Source organism: Myxine glutinosa, chromosome 6 (assembly GCF_964187855.1).
Source record: "Myxine glutinosa chromosome 6, kmMyxGlut1.1, whole genome shotgun sequence".
NCBI lineage: Eukaryota > Metazoa > Chordata > Myxini > Myxiniformes > Myxinidae > Myxine > Myxine glutinosa.
In genome coordinates, this window is record NC_136266.1 from 10,798,321 (window position 1) to 10,823,770 (window position 25,450).

The following is a 25,450-nucleotide window of genomic DNA, read 5'->3' on the forward strand; positions in this document are numbered from 1 at the left end:
TCCCAACTTCAAGGTTGCCTTGTGATGGTGGAGTTTTTGTGCTCTCATTGGGGCCATCCAGTCCCAACTTCAAGGTTGCCTTGTGATGGTGGAGTTTTTGTGCTCTCAGTTGGGCTACCCCATCCCGATTTCAAGGTTGCCATGTGATGGTGGAGTTTTTGTGCCCTCATTTGGGCTACCCCATCCCAATTTCAAGGTTGCCTTGTGATGGTGGAGTTTTTGTGCTCTCATTGGGGCCATCCAGTCCCAACTTCAAGGTTGCCTTGTGATGGTGGAGTTTTTGTGCTCTCATTGGGGCCATCCAGTCCCAACTTCAAGGTTGCCTTGTGATGGTGGAGTTTTTGTGCCCTCATTAGGGCTACCCCGTCCCGATTTAAAGGTTGCCGTGTAATGGTGGAGTTTTTGTGCCCTCAGTTGGGCTACCCCATCCAGATTTCAAGGTTGCTGTGTGATGGTGGAGTTTTTGTGCCCTCATTAGGGCTACCCCGTCCCGATTTAAAGGTTGCCGTGTAATGGTGGAGTTTTTGTGCCCTCATTAGGGCTACCCCGTCCCCGATTTCAAGGTTGCCGTGTAATGGTGGAGTTTTTGTGCCCTCATTAGGGCTACCCCGTCCCGATTTCAAGGTTGCCGTGTAATGGTGGAGTTTTTGTGCCCTCATTAGGGCTACCCCGTCCCCGATTTCAAGGTTGCCGTGTAATGGTGGAGTTTTTGTGCCCTCATTAGGGCTACCCCGTCCAGATTTCAAGGTTGCCGTGTAATGGTGGAGTTTTTGTGCCCTCAGTTGGGCTACCCCATCCAGATTTCAAGGTTCCCTTGTGGTGGTGGAGATTTTGTGCTCATTAGGGCCACCCGGTCTCATTTCAGGGTTCCCTGGACGTGGTGGAGTTTTTGTGCTCTCAATAGCGCCACGTAGTCCCGATTTCAAGGTTCCCCTGTGGTGCTGGAGTTTTGTCCATCCTTCAAGCCCCATCTTGCATGCTTCCCCTATGTTGGTTGTCTTTGTAAAAATTGCACTGTTTTTCCAGTTCTATGTTATCAAAATTAACATGAATGTTCTGTTGAGGTTTCAATAGTCCTGGTTCAGATGGGAATTTGGTCTCTGACTCCACTTTCCATTTCCACTGACAAAGGCTTCGTGAGGGACCCCCTGTAAAAATATCAATACTCCAACATGAAACCCTAAAGGGGACAATCTTTAACAAAAAAAATCCACAAATCAATTCTTCCAAAGGACACACACTGGCACAGACACTGAAGGGGCACCAGCTGATGATACTTTATTCACACATTGTCTGGAAATCATAGAACTCGTACTTTCCGCATGTACTACACACACCCTAGAAGATCAATTGTAAAAGCCATCAATATATTGAAAACAAAAACCTGCTAGGATAAGAAAAACTGAAACAGGTACAAAATGTAGTTCACATCTGATATAATTGGCCCGTGTGGCATCGCCCACGCTCTCTCTCTCTCTCGCATTTGATCTGGGACAACAAAGTTCGTTTTTGTGTATCTATCTTCCTAATAGGTACAATTTCAATGTCAGGTAAAGACGAAAGGATTCTTTAAAAAAACAAAAAACCATAACAAGCACAAGGACATTTTAAAACTTGATAATATTGTTGGAAAATAGGTTTGTAAAAGGTTATTATTGCATAAACCATTAATATATTGACTTTTTTTTATTCCAAATCTCACCTCGGGGAAGAGAAATAGGTGATGCACAGGTAAGAGGATACTTTTCAAACCTTCATAGTGCTATGAGTGAACCGAGTAGTCATTTTCCATGGAGTTTCATTTTCCATGGTTGGACATGTTTTGGAATGCCCCCACCTGACTTGGTGTTACATAACAATTATTTTCACATCAAAACGAACAAACTCTTGGAGGACACTTATGGAGGAGTTCCGAACAAGCGAGGTGCATTACCTGCGATCTTCAACATTCTTGCACCACCCAGGAGTGACGCACAAAGCATATGTGAACAGTGTGAACCCAATTTGTTGATGTTCACACCTGCAGGCACATGGGTAGCCTAGCAATGACATTGTGTGATCCGTCATGTGTGTTGTATGTTTGCTTACAGTACTCGCAACCTGCATAAACGTAGCACACCGGTAGATACTGTGATGTTCACCGACAATACGAGAGACAAGGCCCGAGGAAGAGAGAAGAGACAAGGCCTGAGGCACAAGCATACAACCTGCTTTATTCATAGTGGTTCTGAACACGCATCGCCCAGCAGGCAGCACTCAAGCATATACATACAGTAATCTACAGTAATCTAGATAGTACACGTACATATAGTAATATACATATAGCTACACACAATAATCTACATACATCTACATACAGTAATCTACATAGTACACATACAGTGCATTCAGAAAGTATTCAGACGCCTTCACTTTTTTCACATTTTGTGATGTTGCAGCCTTATGCTGAAATCGTTTAAATTCATTTTTCCCTCATCAATCTGCACTCAATACCCCATAAGGACAGAGAGAAAACAGGATTTTACAAAGTTTTGCAGATTTATTAAAAAGAAAAAACTGAAATATCACATTGACATAAGTATTCATACCCTTTGCTATGACACTTGAAATTTAGCTCAGGTGCCTCCCATTTCTCTTGATCATCTTTGAGATGTTTCTACACCTTGATTGGAGTCCACCTGTGGTAAATTCAATTGATTGGACATGATTTGGAAAGGCACACACCTGTCTATATAAGGTCTCACAGCTGACAATGCATATCAGAGCAAAAACCAAGCCAGGAGGTCGAAGGAACTGCCTGCAGAGCTCAGAGGCAGGATTGTGTCGAGGCACTGATCTGGGCTTTATGGCAGAGTGGCCAGACGGAAGCCTCTCCTCAGTGAAAGACACATGAAAGCCGCTTGGAGTTTGCAAAAAAGCACCTAAAGGACTCTCAGACTGTGAGAAACAAGATTGTGTGGGCTTTCATGTGTCTTTCACTGAGGAGAGGCTTCCGTCTGGCCACTCTGCCATAAAGACCAGATCGGTGGAGTGTTGCAGTGATGGTTGTCCTTCTGGAAGTTTCTCCCATCTCCACACAGGATCTCTGGAGCTCAGCCAGAGTGACCATCGGGTTCTTGGTCACCTCTCTTCCCAAGGCCCTTCTCCCCCGATTGCTCAGTTTGGCCGGGCGGCCCCAGCTCGAGGAAGAGTCCTGGTTGTTCCAAACTTCTTCCATTTAAGAATTATGGAGGCCACTGTGCTCTTGGGAACCTTCAATGCAGCAGGGATTTTTTTGTAGGCTTCCCCAGATCTGTACCTCGACACAATCCTGTCTCTGAGCTCTGCAGGCAGTTCCTTCGACCTCATGGCTTGGTTTTTGCTCTGATACGCATTGTCAGCTGTGAGACCTGATATAGACAGGTGTGTGCCTTTCCAAATCATGTCCAATCAATTGAATTTACCGCAGGTGGACTCCAATCAAGGTGTAGAAACATCTCAAAGATGATCAAGAGAAATGGGAGGCACCTGAGCTAAATTTCGAGTGTCATAGCAAAGGGTCTGAATACTTATGTCAATGTGATATTTCAGTTTTTTAAAATAAATTTGCAAAACTTTCTAAAATCCTGTTTTCTCTTTGTCATTATGGGGTATCGAGTGTAGATTGATGAGGGAAAAAATGAATTTAAACGATTTCAGCATCAGGCTACAACATAACAAAATGTGAAAAAAGTGAAGGGGTCTGAATACTTTCTGAATGCACTGTACATGCGATAATGTACATACAGTAATCTACATACATCTACATAAGTCTACATACAATAGTCTATATGCATCTACCCACAGCACTCAAAGCCTGCATAAGTCTAGCACACAGGTGTATGCGGGGACGGGTTCAAAGTTCAGATTGTGTATACGATCTGTTTGATGGGTGGCACCCTGCCCTGCCCCTGCCCTGTACAAATAGCTTGAAGCACCCACGCTGAATATGTGATTGTGCGTAAAGCTGGCTGGTCCACGGCATTTGATGCACGGAACCGCCAATTTCCTGTGCAATAGAAGTAAACCAGGGATGGTTGCCAAATATGTAAGATGGTTAAGGCCTAAGGGAGGCTCAGTTTAACACGTCCATCCGATGGACGGCACACATTGATGAATCATCCTGTCTGTGAGATACCAGGATGGCAGTTTATAGCTGTCTGGACATTCCATCCCAGGCTAGACAGCTCAAGGTGAGTGTGCACACACAGAGACCATCCTGCCAACCCCAGAGGATTGGGTGTGTGTGGCGTTAATCGTGGTAGCAAAGGTCAAGAATAGGGTGGAGCATAACCACAACCTAACATCCTAACATCAAACCACTCGAGCTTGTTGCATGACATGTCTAACAAAGCAAAATTCCATCAATACCTTGCTTTGAATATCCAGAAATATGTATTTCAACCGATTTGTGATGGATTATCCACAGCAAAACCACCAAGTCGCCGACGTAAGTTTGGAGTAACTGTCAGTTTTCGTCAGTTCGACGATCAGTTTTGACTGAAGAAGTTCAATCACTCAAGCTCCTGGGTCACATGATCAGCCATGATTTTTATTGGACAAAAGATTTTTAAGTTGGCCTCGAAATCCAGACGCCGATTGGTCATCCTCCGTCATAAAAAGTCCTTCCTTGGCACACCTGAACTCCTATCCACCTACAAGGCCTTCATCCACACCTTGATAGAGTACTGCTCTCCCCTCTGAGCTGGTCCCTGCCTCACAGATTGTTCAGCTTGTCACCATGGAAACCAAGGCTTTCAAGATCATCAGAATCTGGCACGATCTCAAGACTGATTATATGGGCCTATCGCTTTCAAACCGTAGGCAGGTCGGTGGTCTCTCTGTCTTCGGCCGCCTCCTTTCTGGTCTTGCACCCTCTGCTCTTTCCATGCATGCGGTCCGCCAGTAATCCGATTCTGGTGAAACTACCTAAATCCAGGATCACTGCACACCTCCACGCATTTGTTCGTCTTTATTCCCACCTATGGAATCAACTTCCACATTGTCTTCAATATCATTCTTCCCTCTAGGTCTTCAAGACAGCTGTTCTCCACCGCCTCAGATCATCCCCAATCCAAAACCATAATCTTTTCTACCCTCATTAATCCTTCCCAAGCCCACCCTTTCCCAAATGTCCAGTTTTTCCTTCCTGAGCGTTTCCTTCTGTATCTGTCCATCCCATACATCTTCCCCTACCCCTCATTCTTCCCCACATATCTTATTTGTCCATGCCCCCCTCTAGTTTGTCCCTTAACCTGCTGTTGGACCTTCCTCCTCTCTTTCTGCTCTTATTTTTGTTCTGTTACATCCTGATCCATTCTATGCTATTCTGATCTCCTCCCCAAACCTTGAATAAACCCCACCTTCCAAAAACGCATTCCATTTCCATGTAAAAGAATAAAGGATGTCCTGTGGTGTTCCAGCTTCGACTACAATTCCATGAAAATGAGAATAAAGTATTTTCTGCTGGGGCCTTTTTCCAAATAGTAGGACAACAGAAATGATCTAGGCCGCTGATGCATTATGAAACACAATCTTTGCTGCGATGGATGTCACAGTTTTATGATCTTGCTGTTCCGACTTCAAATTTAGTTTGATTACAGCACACTCTTTTCTCTAAAGCGTTTAACATCCACATATTTCAACCCTTCTTTATAAAGTAGGCAAGACACCAAAACATTTTCAAGATTTTCATAAAAACCTATTTGAAAGTTTTGGGTTCAACACACAGCATGTACTATCTAGTTCTTACAAAACCATGACTACCGGCTGGCTTGGCTTGATGCGAGTCCTATTTCAAAGCCAAGACTACCGGCTGGCTTGATGCGAGTCCTCTTCCAAAGCCAAGACTACCGGCTGGCTTGATGCGAGTCCTCTTACAAAGCCAAGACTACCCGCTGGCTTGATGCGAGTCCTCTTACAAAGCCAAGACCACCGGCTAGCTTGATGTGAGTCCTCTTACAAAACCAAGACTACCCGCTGGCTTGATGCGAGTCCTCTTTCAAAGCCAAGACTACCCGCTGGCTTGGCTTGATGTGAGTCTTCTTACAAAGCCAAGACCACCGGCTGGCTTGGCTTGATGCGAGTCCTCTTTCAAAGCCAAGACCACCGGCTGACTTGATGTGAGTCTTCTTACAAAGCCAAGACTACCCGCTGGCTTGATGCGAGTCCTCTTTCAAAGCCAAGACCACCGGCTTGGCTTGATGCGAGTCCTCTTTCAAAGCCAAGACTACCGGCTGGCATGATGTGAGTCCTCTTACAAAGCCAAGACCACCGGCTTGGCTTGATGTGAGTCCTCTTACAAAGCAAAGAATACCGGCTGGCTTGATGCGAGTCCTCTTACAAAGCCAAGACCATCGGCTGGCTTGATGCGAGTCCTCTTACAAAGCCAAGACCATCGGCTGGCTTGATGCGAGTCCTCTTACAAAGCCAAGACCATCGGCTGGCTTGATGCGAGTCCTCTTACAAAGCCAAGACTACCCGCTGGCTTGATGTGAGTCCTCTTACAAAGCCAAGACCACCGGCTGGCTTGCTGTGAGTCCTCTTACAAAGTCAAGACCACCGGCTGGCTTGATGCGAGTCTTCTTACAAAGCCAAGACTACCGGCTGGCTTGATGTGAGTCTTCTTACAAAGCCAAGACTACCGGCTGGCTTGATGGGAGTCCTCTTCCAAAGCTAAGACCACCGGCTGGCTTGGTGCGAGTCCTCTTACAAAGCCAAGACCACCGGCTAGCTTGATGTGAGTCCTCTTACAAAACCATGACGACCGGCTGGCTTGATGTGAGTCATCTTACAAAACCATGACAACCGGCTGGCTTGATGTGAGTCCTCTTACAAAGCCAAGACCACCGGCTGGCTTGATGTGAGTCCTCTTCCAAAGCCAAGACTACCCGCTGGCTTGATGTGAGTCCTCTTACAAAGCCAAGACCACCGGCTGGCTTGCTGTGAGTCCTCTTACAAAGCCAAGACCACCGGCTGGCTTGATGTGAGTCTTCTTACAAAGCCAAGACTACCCGCTGGCTTGATGCGAGACCTCTTACAAAGCCAAGACTACCCGCTGGCTTGGTGCGAGTCCTCTTACAAAGCCAAGACCACCGGCTGGCTTGATGCGAGTCCTCTTACAAAACCATGATGACCGGCTGGCTTGATGCGAGTCCTCTTACAAAGCCAAGACCACCGGCTGGCTTGATGTGAGTCCTCTTCCAAAGCCAAGACTACCCGCTGGCTTGATGTGAGTCCTCTTACAAAGCCAAGACTACCCGCTGGCTTGATGTGAGTCCCCTTACAAAGCAAAGACTACCGGCTGGCTTGATGTGAGTCCTCTTACAAAGCCAAGACTACCGGCTGGGTTGATGTGAGTCCTCTTACAAAGCAAAGACTACTGGCTGGCTTGATGCGAGTCCTCTTACAAAGCCAAGACCATTGGCTGGCTTGATGTGAGTCCTCTTACAAAGCCTAGACTACCGGATGGCTTGATGTGAGTCCTCTTACAAAGCCTAGACGACCGGCTGGCTTGATGTGAGTCCTCTTACAAAGCAAAGACGACCGGCTGGCTTGATGCGAGTCCTCTTACAAAGCAAAGACGACCGGCTGGCTTGATGCGAGTCCTCTTACAAAGCCAAGACCATCGGCTGGCTTGATGCGAGTCCTCTTACAAAGCCAAGACCATCGGCTGGCTTGATGTGAGTCCTCTTACAAAGCCAAGACTACAGGCTGGCTTGGTGTGAGTCCTCTTACAAAGCCAAGACTACCGGCTGGCTTGGTGCGAGTCCTCTTACAAAGCCAAGACCATCGGCTGGCTTGATGCGAGTCCTCTTCCAAAGCCAAGAGTACCGGCTGGCTTGATGCGAGTCCTGTTCCAAAGCCACGACTACCGGCTGGCTTGATGTGAGTCCTCTTACAAAGCCAAGACTACCAGCTGGCTTGATGTGAGTCATCTTACAAAGCCAAGACTCCCGGCTGGCTTGATGCGAGTCCTCTTACAAAGCCAAGACTACCAGCTGGCTTGATGCGAGTCCTCTTACAAAGCCAAGACTACCGGCTGGCTTGCTGCGAGTCCTCTTCCCAACCCAAGACTACCGGCTGGCTTGATGCGAGTCCTCTTACAAAGCCAAGACTCCCAGCTGGCTTGCTGTGAGTCCTCTTACAAAGCCAAGACTACCGGCTGGATTGATGCGAGTCCTCTTCCAAAGCCACGACTACCGGCTGGCTTGATGCGAGTCCTCTTACAAAGCCAAGACGACCAGCTGGCTTGATGCGAGTCATCTTCCAAAGCCAAGACTCCCGGCTGGCTTGATGTGAGTCCTCTTACAAAGCCAAGACTACCAGCTGGCTTGATGTGAGTCCTCTTACAAAGCCAAGACTACCGGCTGGCTTGCTGTGAGTCCTCTTCCCAACCCAAGACTACCGGCTGGCTTGATGTGAGTCCTCTTACAAAGCCAAGACTCCCAGCTGGCTTGCTGTGAGTCCTCTTCCAAAGCCAAGACTACTGGCTGGCTTGATGTGAGTCCTCTTACAAAGCCAAGACTACCGGCTGGCTTGATGTGAGTCCTCTTACAAAGCCAAGGCTACCAGCTGGCTTGATGTGAGTCCTCTTCCAAAGCCAAGACTACCGGCTGGCTTGATGCGAATCCTCTTACAAAGCCAAGACTACCCGCTGGCTTGATGTGAGTCCTTTTCCAAAGCCAAGACTACCGGCTGGCTTGATCTGAGTCCTCTTACAAAGCCAAGACTCCTGGCTGGCTTGTTGTGAGTCCTCTTCCAAAGCCAAGACTACCGGCTGGCTTGATGGGAGTCCTCTTACAAAGCCAAGACTCCCGGCTGGCTTGCTGTGAGTCCTCTTCCAAAGCCAAGACTCCCGGCTGACTTGTTGCGAGTCCTCTTACAAAGTCAAGACTACCGGCTGGCTTGATGTGAGTCCTCTTCCAAAGCCAAGACTACCAGCTGGCTTGATGCGAGTCCTCTTCCAAAGCCAAAACTACCGGCTGGCTTGATGCGAGTCATCTTGCAAAGCCAAGACTCCCGGCTGGCTTGATGTGATTCCTCTTACAAAGCCAAGACTCCCGGCTGGCTTGATGCGAGTCCTCTTCCAAAGCCAAAACTACCGGCTGGCTTGCTGCGAGTCCTCTTACAAAGCCAAGACTCCCGGCTGGCTTGCTGCGAGTCCTCTTACAAAGCGAAGACTCCCGGCTGGCTTGATGTGAGTCCTCTTACAAAGACAAAACTCCCGGCTGGCTTGCTGTGAGTCCTCTTACAAAACCAAGACTACCCGCTGGCTTGATGCGAGTCTTCTTTCAAAGCCAAGACCACCAGCTGACTATCTGAGGCCTCAGGTATTTCCAGAAGAGACTGGATGCTAGAATAGTTTCCTGCTTGTTTTCCATCCCAATTTCTCTGCTCTATATCCTCTTCCCTCACCACAAAGTTGTTAAGCATTGTAATTGTGTTCATTGTTGTCGTCTACGTTTATTACTTCTATGCATTATCTCTAGTACGGTATTAATTGTTTGTATTGCATGTAGTTTTATAGACCTGTGTCCATCTTCACACTCATAATAAGGTACAATTCCAATGGGTATCCTCGATGTTATGTCTCAGGCTAAACTGACTATCACACGTCCGGATTTTCTCAGGCATGACCTCCTCAGGCATGACCTAAATTGTAGAACCATTTTTGGACATTTTCTTATGGTGATACAATGTGGTTATATAATGTTTTGGACCAGGACAGTTTGGTACAAGTTTGTACTACTCTGTCATGGTATAATGGATGTGTTCAAACATCGACACTCACGTGTACACTTCCTGTCCAACCCCGCACTGAAAAAGAGAGTCCAGTGGCGTGCTCACTCCACGATTCAGTGTCTTTTATGCGTCCGTACCATACACGCTGCACACCTGGTTGATTTTCTTCAAGAGTTCTTTATTTGATGTTTTACTACGCACAAAGACAATGCCAAAATGAAAGTGTAAATTCACTGCATAACTAAAGACAAAATTCCTGTATTTTTGAAGTGGTCGAAAAAAAATGGTAAGCCCAGTGCTTGGTACGCAGAACTGGTACGTATGTGTCTATGGCAAATAAAGGTGCAATTGATTTACAATCTCATGTGGACTTGGACAAGAAGAAAGCAGTTCGAGGAGACAGCTCATCATTCTCATCAGCAAAATTGACAGATTATTTTGTAAAACCAGGCAGCAAATCAGAGGATGCTGTTACTGCAGCAAAAGGTGATTTTGCATTCCATACCGTTATGCCACTTCTGTGGTAGAAGCCGTGGGTGTGGTCCATCTGGAGATCGATCAAGCGGTCGCCGCTCTAGCCCAAGTGCCCTCCAACACACTGAACAGATATGCTGGTATGATTGGAAACATGGAGAAAAGGCTTGTAAATGCATCAGCCCATGCTCATACCAGTGCCACTATCCACAACAGGGAAACTTCAATGCCAGTGACTAGCAGCGACAAGTCAGCCTGGCAGTGATACATCTGGTCCGTATTCTACGTAACAGACAAGGCAACAGGTACCAGGTTTTTAGTGGATACTGGTGCTGAGATTAGTGTTTTACCACCTTCTCACAAAAGCAAAGGCATCACAATAGTTTAAAGTCAATGGATTGCACACCTGTCTTCTACCTGAAAGGCTTAAACAGTGAAGAATAAATTTTCTGATTCTGAGGTAGCCCGGAAATTTTCAAGTGCTCGAATCAAGACAGAACGATTGTTGACTCTGCAATTGCACTGCATTCTGTTGATGCTGCTCTGAAAGTGTTTGAAGAAAATGGCGTTGCTTACTGCGAAGATGCGACAAATGGAAGCAATCACTGTTCAGTGAAAATATTTCCAGTAATAATACAGTATTTCGACTGGAAGAAGAGCTGTTTGCAGTCAAAACTAATCGAGGTCTGGAACATACATAATGAGAGTGAGACTGCCGATATGATTGCTCAATACACAAGGGAAACTCTTCAAAAGAATGGTTTGTTCAAGAAGTGCATCACGTTTACCGGTGACAACTGCAATACAATGTTCAGAGGATTCCGGCATAAAGAATATGGAAAGAATGTGTTTGCAAACTTAAAGAAGTTGTTGCAGAAGAGGCCCTTAATCGGTGTGGGTTGCACAGCACATATTTTGAACAACTGTGTTCATCATGCGGCAGAAAGACTAGATGTTGACATTGAGGACATTATTTTTAAAAATTACCAATACTTCGATATCCACACTGTCCGAACTGAGCAGCTGAAGGAGTCATGTGAGTTTGTTGATATTGAATACAGAAAGCTGCTTTCTCACAGCAAGACACGATGGCTGTTGTTATTTCTAGGCTGATGCAGGTGATACAGATGAAGTCGTTCTTTTTGTCACAGGATGAACTATCCACTGTGATCAAGACATTTTTCAAACATTAACTCAGTGAGATTTACCTCTGGCACATGCATTCACTCATGAGTGTATTCCAAGCACACATCCAACAAATTGAAAGGGAAAAACAACTCTGTCGTGGAAGTGCTGAAAAGTTTGAACTCGATTCACACCATCCTTTTTGAACGTAAGACTCACAGCTTCATGTCCCTGAAAGTTATGGAACTACTGGCACAAAAGCACAAGGATGGAATTGATGGAACGTGTGACAAATTCTGTGCTGAAGTAGATTTTCTGTACAGCAAATGCTTAGAATATTTGGAGACGTGGATGAAACCTCTGGAAGGCTTTTCTTGTTTCCTGTGGATTGCCCTGAGTGAGACACCGAATTTGAAAGATGTGGAATTTTGCGTCAAATCCCTAATAGATAAGGAGGTGGCAATTGATGGCGTGAAGTGTTTTGATCACTACAACAATCTGAAGTCACGGAAAGTTGCAGTTCAGTGACAAAGAGTTCCATAATTTTCTAGCACACCAGAAGTGGACCAAATATTTTGAGAAGTCCAAAAACATTGAGTGTCACTCAGAACAGTTAGAGATTGCACAGTTATTCTTTGCTATTCTCTCTCACAATGCAAATGTAGAGTGAGTTTTCTCACTGATTCAAAGCCAGTGGACAAAGGAAAGGAACAGCTTGACTGTTGAGTTGCTGAAAGAGATTCCACATGTATGTACAGCACAAGCTCAGCCAAACTACTTACAAAGACTTTCATGCCTTCTTGAAGAGAAATCAACCACTGCTGAGAAAGATGCGATCTACAGAGAAGTATGCATCAGGAGGACAAGGACTGAAGGACTGATGAAAGGAAAGGACTCACGACATGTAAAAAGATACATTGAAATTTGAATAATTATAACATTGATTTTTGATGCCATATGATATACATATACAGGGTGACCCAAAAAAAACTCCCACATTTCAAAGGTAAATGAAAAAAAAATGGTTAAAGATAATCAAGATATTATTTGCACACATGAAACTTCATTCAATACAGTTTTTATTCATCATGTTTTAAAGATGACATCCTCCAAATGGTGGCCGTCATTGTCTATACACGCTTGGAGGCGATTTCTGAAGGCTGCCATGGCTCGACGGGTCATGTCTGGTGGAACAGCGGCTATCTCCTGCTGAATAGCAACCTTAAGGGCTTTAAGAGTTTGGGGTCGATGAGTATACACTCGTGATTTAAGGTAGCCCCACAGAAAAAAATCACAAGGGGCGAGGTCAGGGGAACGGGCCGGCCACCCAACGAGATCACCTGATCTGGAAACATTTCCCTCAGCACTTGCAATGATCTTCGAGCTGTGTGTGCCGTAGCTCCATCTTGCCGAAACCACACATCGAGTTCTTCAAGCTCAAGGTGTTCGAGTTGTGGCCTTAGAAAGTTTTCGAGCATATCAATGTAACGGTCAGAAGTTACGGTAACAGTTACACCACCCTCTTCAAAGAAATGAGGACCCACGATGCCAACATCGGCAACAGCACACCACACAGTCACTCGATCGGAGTGCAACAGTCTTTCGTGTAGCATGCGAGGGTTGTCTTCAGACCAATAGCGAAAATTTTGTTTGTTTACAGAGCCACTCAAATTAAAATGAGCTTCGTCACTGCACAAGAGAACAGCATCTTCCGGAACACGTTGCAGAATGTTCTCGCATAACTCCCTGCGGCTTATCCAGTCTCTCGCATTGAGTTCTTGCACAACCGTCATTTTGTATGGATGGAAGTGGAGGTCTTTGTGTAAATTCTCCTTGCAGTTTCCCAGGATATCCCTTCAGCTAAAGCATGCTTCCGCGCAGAACGTCTCGGAGACTGCACAACAGATCCCCTCAATGCTTCAATATTCTCAGGCGTACGAGCGCTCCTAGGTCGACCAGGTGATTTTATTTTTAAAGCTGAGCCTGTTGCCCTGAAATTCTCAACCCACTGCAAGATGGTTTTCCGATCTGGAACGTTTTGGTTCCGTGGAATACTGAAACGTCTTCGAAAGGCCCTCTGCATGGTGATCACGGAACGTTGTTTGTGAAGAACGCTTCGACAGCGAACGCACGGTGTGCTCCCGACCACGCCATGTTGGCGACTGAGGACGGTTGGGGTTGGGCTACCAACAGACCCTAGCCCCGCCCCTCCCGCCTCACTACTGCCAGTGCTACAGCCTTTCGAAATGTGGGAGTTTTTTTGGGGTCACCCTGTATATATATGTATATGTACAGGCTGTGAGCTTGGCTTAGCTCGGCTCGCTGCGCTCGCCTCACCAAGCGTCGTTACTGAGGAACGGGCTTATTTTAGCTGTGAATAATGACTGTACATGAGTTGCTGTTTTGTTATGATTTACACCAATCATAATACAAACAATTATTTTGCACAAATGTATTTGTAGTGTTTGTGATATTACATTTTTATAGGCAATTTAGATTGAAGATTTAGGTTGAATGTTTTTCTTTTTCAAGAAAGAACCCCTCAGCACACACATAGGGGAGGGGTAGGTGCAGACTGGAAGGTTGGGACGATTACACCTCACCACCACGTAATTCAAAACACCTCACCACCAAGTAATTTAAAACACCTCACAGCCATAAAACACGCAATAAAAACACCTCACCACCACGAAATTGAAAACACCTCACAGCCATAAAACACGTAATAAAAACACCTCACAGCCATAAAACACGTAATAAAAACACCTCACAGCCATAAAACACGTAATAAAAACACCTCACAGCTATAAAACACGTAATAAAAACACATCACAGCCATAAAACACGTAATAAAAACACGTCACAGCCATAAAACACGTAATAAAAACACCTCACAGCCATAAAACACGTAATAAAAACACCCCACAGCCACGAAATTAAAAACACCTCACCAACACTTCATTTAAAAACACCTCACCACCAAGTAATTATTCAAAACACCTCATCACCAACTAATTCAAAACACCTCACCACCACGTAATTATAAATACCTGACCACCACGTAATTCAAAACACCTCACCACCACGTAATTCAAAACACCTCACCACCATGTGATTTAAAAACAACTCACCACCACATCATTTAAAAACACCTCACCACCACATAATTCAAAATACCTCACCACCATGTGATTCAAAACACCTCACCACCACACAATTCAAAACACCTCACCACCATGTAATTCAAAACACCTCACCACCACGTAATTCAAAACACCGCACCACCACATGATTTAAAAACACCTCACCACCACGTCATTTAAAAACACCTCACCACCACATAATTCAAAACACCTCACCACCACGTAATTCAAAACACCTCACCACCATGCGATTTAAAAACACCTCACCACCACGTCATTTAAAAACACCTCACCACCACACAATTCAAAATACCTCACCACCACATGATTCAAAACCACCACCACGTGATTCAAAACCACCACCACGTTATTAAAAACACTTCACAACCACGGAAACAAAAGTTTGAGGGAGTCGTTAAGTGACAACAGACACTGCCCAGATGTGTAGATATATAGATAAATGACAATTTGATGACAAGATAATGATAAGTTGCTGTTTTGTCAGGGTTTAAACCAGTGGTTCTCAAACTTTTTTGGACTACCGCCCCCTTCTGCCCTTTTGGACCGGCCCAATGCCTCCCTTGTCCTATCGTTCGTGGTCGGGCACCCAGAATTTATGTAGAGAGGAAGCAAAAATAACAGAAGCCAAATATTTTTTGAATAATATTTTACTTTACTTTTTATTTTATTTTGCACGACCAACAATGTCTCAGCAGAACAGGTCCAGGTGAGGCAAACTGGGAATCTGTTATCACAGGCCCAAATACCGTTAGTGTGAAGGGTGGGCCTGGTGACTCGCTGCGAGATTACGAACGTCTGGCTCCATCTCAGTGAGGTAGAGACGCAGGTCGCCCCTCTTGGTAATGTCAAGGCGGTTTCGATACTTGGTCAGCAGCACCATCACGGCGCTGAACCCTCTCTCAACGAGGTATGATGTGGGGAACGCCATCAGCAGCAGTTCTGCCTCTGTCCATATTGCGGGGTATCCGCCCCGCTCCAGAATCCAGAATTTGCCGTATTCATGCTGCGAGAATCTTGCCTTCGCCTCATCATTGTGGAGGTTGATAATTTCGTCCTGTAATTCGCGCTTCACATCTTGAATGTCACATTTGAATGGGTCGATCACCCATGCTGGCACCGACAGTTCTAGCATGTCTCTGAAACGCTGCTCCATATCTCCACGAATCTTCTCAAGGTGATTGCAATAAACGAGCAGCTCTTCATCAGAAACAGCAGTTTCCTTTGCCAACCGGGAAAGTGGTACATATCTCTGCGGCCGAGGGTTTCCCTGTGCAGAATCGCCTTGGTTACGAACGCGCCGATCACTTTCTTTGCTTTAATCAGCGTCATATGGTCACCCTGGAGTTGTTTGTTGACATCATTCAGTATACTGAATATGTCCGTGAGGTAAGCCACATCATGCTCAATCGCATTCACTTTCTCCGATAGCTCCGGATCAATTTCCGACAGAAACTCGACCACTGTTGAGAAGAGGGCATGGAAACGGGTCAAACCTAATACCTACACGACATCAGCAAATATGTGATCATAAAAACCATGCGAAGGGGGAAAGAATGTGGTCGTTGATTGGATGGCCAATTTGCCAAATGGCGCCGGGTAACCTGTTCAGACTGCAGGAAGCCCAATGAGCGCTCCAAATCGCCGCTGCTCCTCTATATCGCCAGTGCCCCCCAAATCATTGCCAGCGCCCCCCTACTGCCCGTGGACTCTCGAGCGCCCCCCTGAAAGGTCCCAGCGCCCACTGGGGGGCGGTAGGGACCACTTTGAGAACCTATAGTTTAAACCAATCATAATTCAAACAATTATTTTGCACAAATGTATTTGTAATATACGTGATATCACATTTTATAAACAATTGAAGTTGAAAAAAAAAAATCCCAAAAACATTCCAAAAAAAAAAAAATAATAATTGGAAAATTTTTCAAAAACAATACCCTTAGGACATACCGACGGGAGAGATATGTGCATTCCAGAAGTTTGGTACGATTTCTCAAACGTTTGAGGGAGTAGTTCAGTGAAAACACAAGACAAGACAAGACAGACGCTACACATATATATATATATAACACTAACAGATGAATATATGAGATTGTAGCGGTTACCGCTGGATGCACACAATCGCCTTGCACCGGCCAGAACACGGCCAGACGCGCCTCTCCCGGGCATGCCCGGACTCACTGTTCCCGGGCACGCCCGAACCTCCCGGGCACGCCCGGTCTCGTCTTTCCCGGGCATGCCCGCTCTCGCCTTTCCAGGGCTCGCCCAGAGCGTCCGGGCATGCCCGCTATCGCCTTTTCAGGGCTTGCCCAGAGCGTCCGGGCATGCCCGCTATCGCCTTTCCAGGGCTCGCCCAGAGCGTCCGGGCATGCCCGCTATCGCCTTTCCAGGGCTCGCCCAGAGCGTACGGGCATGCCCGCTCTCGCCTTTCCAGTGCTCGTCCAGAGCGCCCGGGCACGCCCAGCCTCGACTTGCCAGGCCGCAGCCAAACACGCCCGGGCAGGTCCAGACTCGCCTTTCCAAGGCTCGCCCTTGACACCCGGGCATGCCCGGTATAGCTTTTGCCGGGCAAACTCCCCGACATAAATGTGTATATATATTGCTGCCCGATAAACGGGCTTGTCAGAATACCTGAGCTGTTTTGTTTCAATAAAGCAACTCGGACAAATTCCGTCTTTGGTCGCGTCAATTCTTTCGACTCGCATTGGAGCGCAGTTCCTTCATTGGTGACCTACCGACATGGATACGGCAGTGACGCTTAAACTGCCTACCTTCTGGGAGGCTCACGCGGCTGTTTGGTTCGCTCAGGCGGACTCTCAGTTCGCCCTGCGAGGCATCACCGCGGACGACACCCGCTTCCACCATGTTGTGGCGGCGCTCGGTTCCGCCACCGCGGCCCGCGCCTTGAGCCTCCTTGAGCACCCGCCGGCTGCTGACAAATACGACGCGCTGAAGACACTCCTCCTCGACGCTTTCGCCCTCTCACCGGCAACACGCGCACGGCGCCTGCTCGCTCTGCCCGAGCTCGGCGACACGCGCCCGTCCGAGCGCATGGACTATATGCTCTCGTTGCTCGGTGAGCACTCTCCGGATTTTCTGTTCCGCGAGTTGTTCCTTCGCCAGCTGCCTCACCCGGTACGCCTCGCCCTGGCTGGCACGTTGATCACGGATTCCCGCGCCCTCGCCAGGGAAGCCGATAAGATCTCCTCGGCGGGCCAGCACATCGGCGCGGTTACCTGGAGCCCGCCGCCGTCCGAGGTGATGCCCACGACGCCCGAGCGCCCTGTGCGGTTGGAGGCCGAACTGCCGGTGCAACTGGCGGCCGCCACGCCGCACCGCCCACTTCCGACACGACGGCCGAGGCCTCCACCTGACCGGGCGTGGTGTTATTACCACGCCAGGTTCGGACACAAGGCTCGGACGTGCTGGCCCCCGTGCACTTTCGGCAGGTCGGGAAACGGCCGGGCCGGCGTTCATTCCCAGCCATGAGCGCCGGCCACTCGGGCAACTTGCTGTTTATTCGGGACAAAGCGTCTGGGCGGCGTTTCCTGTGTGACACCGGCGCCCAACTGAGCGTCATACCCGCCTCCGAGCAGGACAGGCGGGACGCCGTTTGCGGCCCCTCTTTGGTCACTGCTAATGGCTCGGCCATATGCACTTTCGGCCCACGCGTCGTCACCCTCTGCTTCGGCAGCCAGCGTTTTCAATGGACTTTTGTTACTGCCAGCGTCCCCGTGGTTTTGCTGGGCGCCGACTTCCTCTGCGCGCACGGGCTGCTGGTCGACGTCAAACGACGTCGCCTTGTCCACGCCGAGACCTTCAGCTCCCTGGCGTGCACAATGAGCAGCTCCGCGCCGACCGAACTGGCGTGCGCCCTCCCGGCAGCGAACGAGTTTGCTCGCCTGCTCGCGGAATTCCCGGCCCTCACGCGGCCGACGTTTTCGGCTGTCGCGGTGCGGCACGGGATCGAGCACCACATACCCACTACAGGCCCGCCGGTCTATGCCAGGGCCCGCCGCCTCGACCCGGCCAAGCTCGCCGTGGCGAAGGCCGAGTTTGACGCGTTGGAGCACCTCGGCATCATGCGGCGCTCCGATAGCACGTGGGCCTCGCCACTGCACATCGTGCCAAAGCCGGGGGGTGGATGGCGCCCGTGTGGCGACTACCGCCGTCTCAACGACGCTACCACCCCCGACAGGTACCCGATCCCGCATATTCAGGACTTTTCCGCCCGTTTGGCGGGACGGGTCATCTTTTCGAAAATTGACCTGATACGGGGCTACCACCAGGTACCTGTCCGGGCGGCCGACATCCCGAAGACGGCCGTCATCACGCCGTTCGGCCTGTTCGAATTTTTGCGGATGCCGTTTGGCCTCAAGAACGCGGCCCAGGCGTTCCAGCGCTTGATGGACGGCGTGCTGCGCGACCTGCCGTTTCTTTTCGTCTATCTGGACGATATCCTCGTCGCCAGCACGTCCCACGTCGAGCACCTCCTCCACCTCCGAACACTGTTCGGTCGCCTCAGCGAGCACGGCTTAATTGTCAACCCGGTCAAATGCCACTTCGGCGCGACGACCGTTGACTTTTTGGGCCACCGCATCACCAAGACCGGGGCCGTGCCGCTGCCGACCAAGGTCGAGGCCATCACCACGTTCCCGCGTCCCCGTTCCATCAAGGCCCTCCAAGAGTTCCTCGGCATGGTGAATTTTTATCACCGATTCGTGCCCCGCGCTGCTCAGCTCATGCGGCCCCTTTACGAGGCCCTCCGGGGCAAGCCGGCCAAGCATGACTGTTTGGTCCGTGGCCATGGACGCGGCCTTCGCCAGCACCAAACGGGCCCTCGCCGACGCAACGCTGCTGGCTCACCCGGTGCTCAACGCGCCCATCGCCCTCACTACGGACGCCTCCAACTACGCGGTGGGCGCCGTCCATGAGCAATGGGTGGACGGGGTTTGGCAGCCACTCGCTTTTTTCAGCCGGCAACTCCGGCCGAACGAGTTAAACTACAGCACGTTCGACCGCGAGCTGCTCGGGCTATTCCTGGCCGTTCGCCATTTCCGACACCTCCTGGAGGGCCGCCCGTTCACGGCTTTCGTCAACCACAAGCCGTTGGTCTACGCAATGGCTAAGGTCACGGAGCCGTGGTCGGCCCGCCAGCAGCGCCACCTCTCCGCCGTGTCGGAGTTCACCACGGACATCCGGCACGTCGCCGGCAAAGACAACGCCGTGGCCGACTGTCTTTCTCGGGCCAGCGCGAACGCGGTCCACCTCGGCGTGGACTTCGCGCTCATGGCGGCCGACCAGACCACCGACGCCTCGGTGCAGGCACTCCGTGCGGCGGACACGGGCCTCCGCCTGGCCGAAATTCCCTTCGCTGGCACCGTCCTGCTCTGCGACGTCTCCCAGGGCCAGCCTCGCCCCATCGTGCCTGTTTCCTGGCAGCGCCGCATCTTCGCCTCCATCCACGGCCTTTCTCACCCGGGCCGGAAAGCTTCTCAGAAGCTGGTGTCGGCGCGTTTCGTCTGGCACGGCCTTCGACGAAACATCCGCGACTGGGCCAACGCCTGCACGGCCTGCCAGCGGGTCAAGGTCCACCGCCACACCCAGGCCCCGCTGGCACCTTTCGCCGTGCCTGAACGGCGTTTCGACCACGTCCACGTGGACCTGGTGGGTCCCCTGCCCCCCTCGTGGGGGTTCACCCACCTGCTCACCATGGTGGACAGGACCACCAGGTGGCTGGAGGCCGTGCCCCTCACCTCCACCACCACCGCCGACGTGGCGCAGGCGTTCATCGCCACCTGGGTCGCGTGCTTCGGCGCACCAGCGGACATCTCGTCCGACCGCGGCCCACAGTTCACGTCTGAGCTTTGGGGCGCGGTCGCCCGTTCGTTGGGGGTCACGCTGCACCGCACCACGGCCTACCATCCCCAAGCCAACGGGTTGTGCGAGCGGTTTCACCGCTCCATGAAGGCCGCACTCATGGCCGGCCTTCAGGACGATGGTTGGGCCGACCGGCTGCCGTGGGTCATTTTGGGCCTTCGCACGGCCCCCAAGGAAGACCTCCAGGCGTCCGCCGCCGAGCTCGTCTACGGCCAGCCGCTCCGCGTCCCGGGCGAATTCGTGCCCGACGCTACCAGTCCCTGGTCCGCCGCTCGCCAGCGCTCGGACCTCCAGGAGGCTGCCCGACGATTTGCCCCCGTGCCGACGTCCCGCCACGGTGGCCCCCAGTCCTACGTCCCCCGGCGCTTCGCACAGCGGAGTACGTCTTTATGCGTCATGACGCGCACCGGGGGCCACTCCGGCCGCCGTACGACGGGCCCTTCCGGGTCCTGCGACGGGGCGACAAGTCTTTCATCGTCGACTTCGGCGGCCGGCGGGACCGGATTTCTGTGGACCGCCTCAAACCGGCGCACATGGACGTCGACCGACCACCACGGTTGGCCCTTCCTCCGTGGTGAGGCCGCCCCCCGTCCACAGTTCCCCCCGCTCGACCACCCACCACCACGTCAGACCCCTCCCCACGACCCTCCAGGGGTCGCTTCGGCCGGGTCATCCGGACCCCCCTTAAATTGACCCTGCCGGTGCAGGTCGATTCTGGAGGGGCGTGTGTAGCGGTTACCGCTGGATGCACACAATCGCCTTGCACCGGCCAGAACACGGCCAGACGCGCCTCTCCCGGGCATGCCCGTACTCACTGTTCCCGGGCACGCCCGAACCTCCCGGGCACGCCCGGACTCACTGTTCCCGGGCACGCCCGAACCTCCCGGGCACGCCCGGTCTCGTCTTTCCCGGGCATGCCCGCTCTCGCCTTTCCAGGGCTCGCCCAGAGCGTCCGGGCATGCCCGCTATCGCCTTTTCAGGGCTCGCCCAGAGCGTCCGGGCATGCCCGCTATCGCCTTTCCAGGGCTCGCCCAGAGCGTCCGGGCATGCCCGCTATCGCCTTTCCAGGGCTCGCCCAGAGCGTCCGGGCATGCCCGCTCTCGCCTTTCCAGTGCTCGTCCAGAGCGCCCGGGCACGCCCAGCCTCGACTTGCCAGGCCGTAGCCAAACACGCCCGGGCAGGTCCAGACTCGCCTTTCCAAGGCTCGCCTTTGACACCCGGGCATGCCCGGTATAGCTTTTGCCGGGCAAACTTCCCGACATAAATGTGTATATATATTGCTGCCCGATAAACGGGCTTGTCAGAATACCTGAGCTGTTTTGTTTCAATAAAGCAACTCGGACGAATTCCGTCTTTGGTCGCGTCAATTCTTTCGACTCGCGTTGGAGCGCAGTTCCTTCAAAATGGTAGATACTGAGTGATACAGCAACACCTGACCCACCTCGCTGGAGATTCCTCTTTTTAAAAGTTCAAATATGGTAACCTGTGATGTCTTGTTATCCTTATCTGCCTGAGGTGAGAGTGAGATAAGGTGGGTCAGGGTGAGACTTACTTTCCATCAATAATGAAACTAAACTGGGAAAAGTCCCAGTAGGTTGAATACCATGGATGTGCTAACATAACAATACCATGTATGCATGTATAAATACACTTGATCGTACATTCAATAAGAGATCCAGGAAACTCACACGTGATGCTCCTCTTTCTCTTCCTGTGATTAAACTCTCCCCAATTCACTCCTTCCCACGCTCCCTGCACCTCATAATATTATGAATCACAGGTACGGACAAGTGCTGCCACCTTCTGTCACCAAAAAGTCTGTCTCCTGTTTGACCAGAAACGGCTGTTGTGTTCCTGTTTTGTGTTAGCGGAAGTGACAGAGAGGGGGGTAATTATTCCGAATCGCAAGAAGCCGATTTAAAGAGGATTTAGAGTGTGCAAGGTAGTGAGAGAAGAGACGCAAAGAGGTCATACAGTGAAAAACACCACTATTTGAAAAACTACCGTGGACTACACCGCATTTAATATCCCACCACCTGCTACACCGCCTTTAATATCCCACCACCTGCTACACCGCCTTTAATATCCCAGCACCTGCTACACCGCCTTTAATATCCCACCACCTGCTACACCGCCTATGACATCCCGCCACATGCTACACCGCCTTTAATATCCCGCCACATGCTACACCGCCTTTAGTATCCAAACTTATGACACCGCCTTTAATATCCCACTACCTGCTGAACCGCTTTTTAGATCCCACTACCTGCTACACCGTTTTATAATAGAAAAGCACGCTCTGCAGCTACACAAACCTACCGTGGGGTCCAACACCATATAAAAAATACAGTTCAATGATTGAATAAAAACTACTGCCATTGATACCGCTGTAGAGAACCCAACGGCGCCCACTTCGCTTTATACAAATAAAGCACCGGTGCCTCGCATTTCTTCACTTTATAAGAACCTACCACGCACTATACCGCTAAGTGCAAAGTTGCGCGCAATTCATCGCTTTGCAGTAACGTGGAGCGAGACACATGGTCTTGTACAAGGAAACGACATCTGTGCATCCCAGATGTGTTACATCCAGAAAACTTCCATCTTGTACAGGGAATCACAAAACAGGAAGGCGTCTGCTTCCAAATAAGTCTTCGTGTTCATATCAGCAAAGATTCCTTGAAATCTCATCTGGGATTCTTGGAGTACTATTTTGATTCGGCCATAATAAGGTAGTGTGTGGCTTCGACTTTGAATAGTGTGTGTGTGTGTGTGTGTGTGTGTGTGTGTGTGTGTGTGTGTGTGTGTGTGTGTGTGTGTGTGTGTGTGTTTGTGTGTGTGTGTGTGTGTGTGTGTGTGTGTGTGTGTTTTGGAGAGTGAGTGTTGGTGAGTGAGTGTGTGTGTGTGTTTTGGTGAGTGAGTGTTGGTGAGTGAGTGTTGGTGGGTGAGTGAGTGAGTGTGAGTGTGTGTCATGTTTTTTGTGGAGTTCTACTGGAGCTGTCTGATGTGGAATGTGATATACCAAAATCATCGTCATGATCTGCTGAGTTGATTAAGCTAATTAACTACAACTAGTGCGTGCCCGTACGTGCGGGGAGGTAAGTACGTGGACATACGTACGTAGCAAAAATAAGGCCTCACTGTCCGGAAGTTCGCATATCGCAGTTACGATTAATCGCAAATTAGTTTAAATGGCCAATTCTTCAATTAGCGCCAACATATTTTGCCATTTTGCAATTTCATCGCAAGGAAAAGCACAAAGAGAAGAGAACAACAAACACACACGCGGTGCCTTCGCTGTAGCTTGACCGTACGTGCAAAGTAAAATTAAAACTTTCATCGTTCCTTCGGTCTTCGCTCTCGTCCTTCGCTGTTTCTTCGTTCACGTGCAAAACGTATGTGTTTGCTAAATAAATGGCCATAACCTGGTAACCACTTGTCCGATTAATAGCAAACCTTGAAAAGGCACATCCTCAGGTCCCCAGCAATATACCTGGCAAGTTTCACTTAGATCGGACCAGTGGTTGTCGAGAAACAGCGGTCACAGACATACACACAGACAGACACACAAACACACAGAGATTGCTTGCATTAAGCCCCTGTCACACATAGGCGGATTTGTCGGCGACTACTGGCGACTGAAAAAATCGCCACCAACCGCCGACAATCGTAATGAAACCGTAATGGACGGTCTTCTGTAGTCGTGGTTATCCTCCCCAGGTCTGCTGCAGTCGGCAAGAGCCGCAAAGGGGCCAAATTTTTTTTTTTATGTTTAAAAACGGCGCGCTCAGTCGCACTCGAAAAAAATCCGCCATGCTGTCGTGATGGAACCGCCATGCTGTCGTCGGTATCCGTAATAAGACCGTAAAGCGGCCGCAACCCAGTCGCTCATAGTCTTCTGCAATCGCCCCAGCATCGCCCCACCAGCTAGCACGGCAGAGATGCGAATGCCATACGGCCTTCCTGCGGCATCTTCCCGACTACGAGCCGACACTGTTGCAGCTGCATATCGAGTACAGAAGAACTGTCACGTCTCCCCTGCGGCTATGGGAGACTGACGACGACAGCAGTGGGACTAGTGGCGACAGAGATACGACTGCCTGGCGACTGCATTACGACATACCACGATTTTCTGGCCAGGTATAAATAGGGGTGGACATTTCAGCTCACTGCAGTATGTTCTATGGTCAAGGTCTACCAAGGGTCTCTCTACCAACATCTATCATGGATGATGAACATAGGATGAAGCTGGTCCTTCTGAATGACTTGGCAGCACTGGACCAAGATATTGCTGCGAATGACCTACTGCTGGCTCACGCTGAGGAGCAGCATCAAGAAAGAGGACAACGGAGGGAGAGAAGACATTGGGTGAGGCCGTGGCTCCTGCGACGACCAGCTCTAGGGCAGTATGAGCAGCTCATGGTAGGCATTGGTAGAGCTCAGGGTCCTCATCCCTCTGTGGAGCCTTGGCAGGCCTCCCCATCTTTCCACGTTTAGCAGGCATGATGACTACAGCTTCAAATACACAAAACTGTACCCTGTCTACGAGCAAAGAGCGTTGTGTGAATCGTCTCCAATCGCCGGCGGTCTTATTGCAGTCTTGCGGACGTCGGAGTAAACCGCCATCCGGGCCCAATGCAGTCGCCGCGATCCGCCATCAGTCATAATCTAGCCGCCAGACTATCGCCACGCTGCCGCCGTGCATCCGCAATGCAGTCGTCGTCGAGCTTCAACAGTCGCCATCCCACTCGGGGCGAGGTCAGTGCTTCATCGCAATGCTGTCGCAATGTGGCCGCCTGCAGTCGCCATACTGCCGCCTGACCATATTTGACCGCCCAAAATCGCCAGTAGTCGCCGAAAAATCTTGATCGCCGGCAGTCGCCAAAATATCCGCCTATGTGTGACAGGGGCTTTATAGATAGATGAATCCGGAAGAATTCCCATAGTCTAAACGTGCGCCATTTAAAGGTGTATGGAGCAGCTTAATAAACATAGCGGCAATACACCTGATGCTCACCTGCTAGAACAAACAGTATACTGCACCGACT

General features: G+C 50.0%; 1 long non-coding RNA gene across 1 annotated transcript; it reads right to left on the reverse strand.

Moving 5' to 3' along the window:
* Nucleotides 1-1,254: 1,254 nt before the first annotated feature.
* On the reverse strand, nt 1,255-22,263 carry LOC137429131 (uncharacterized). The gene is made up of 4 exons (XR_010984805.2): nt 22,091-22,263; nt 10,268-10,373; nt 9,812-9,955; nt 1,255-2,187 (listed from the first exon to the last, which is right to left on the reverse strand). It is a non-coding gene; the product is annotated as an uncharacterized LOC137429131 (long non-coding RNA).
* Between the last annotated feature and the right edge of the window lie 3,187 nt (nt 22,264-25,450).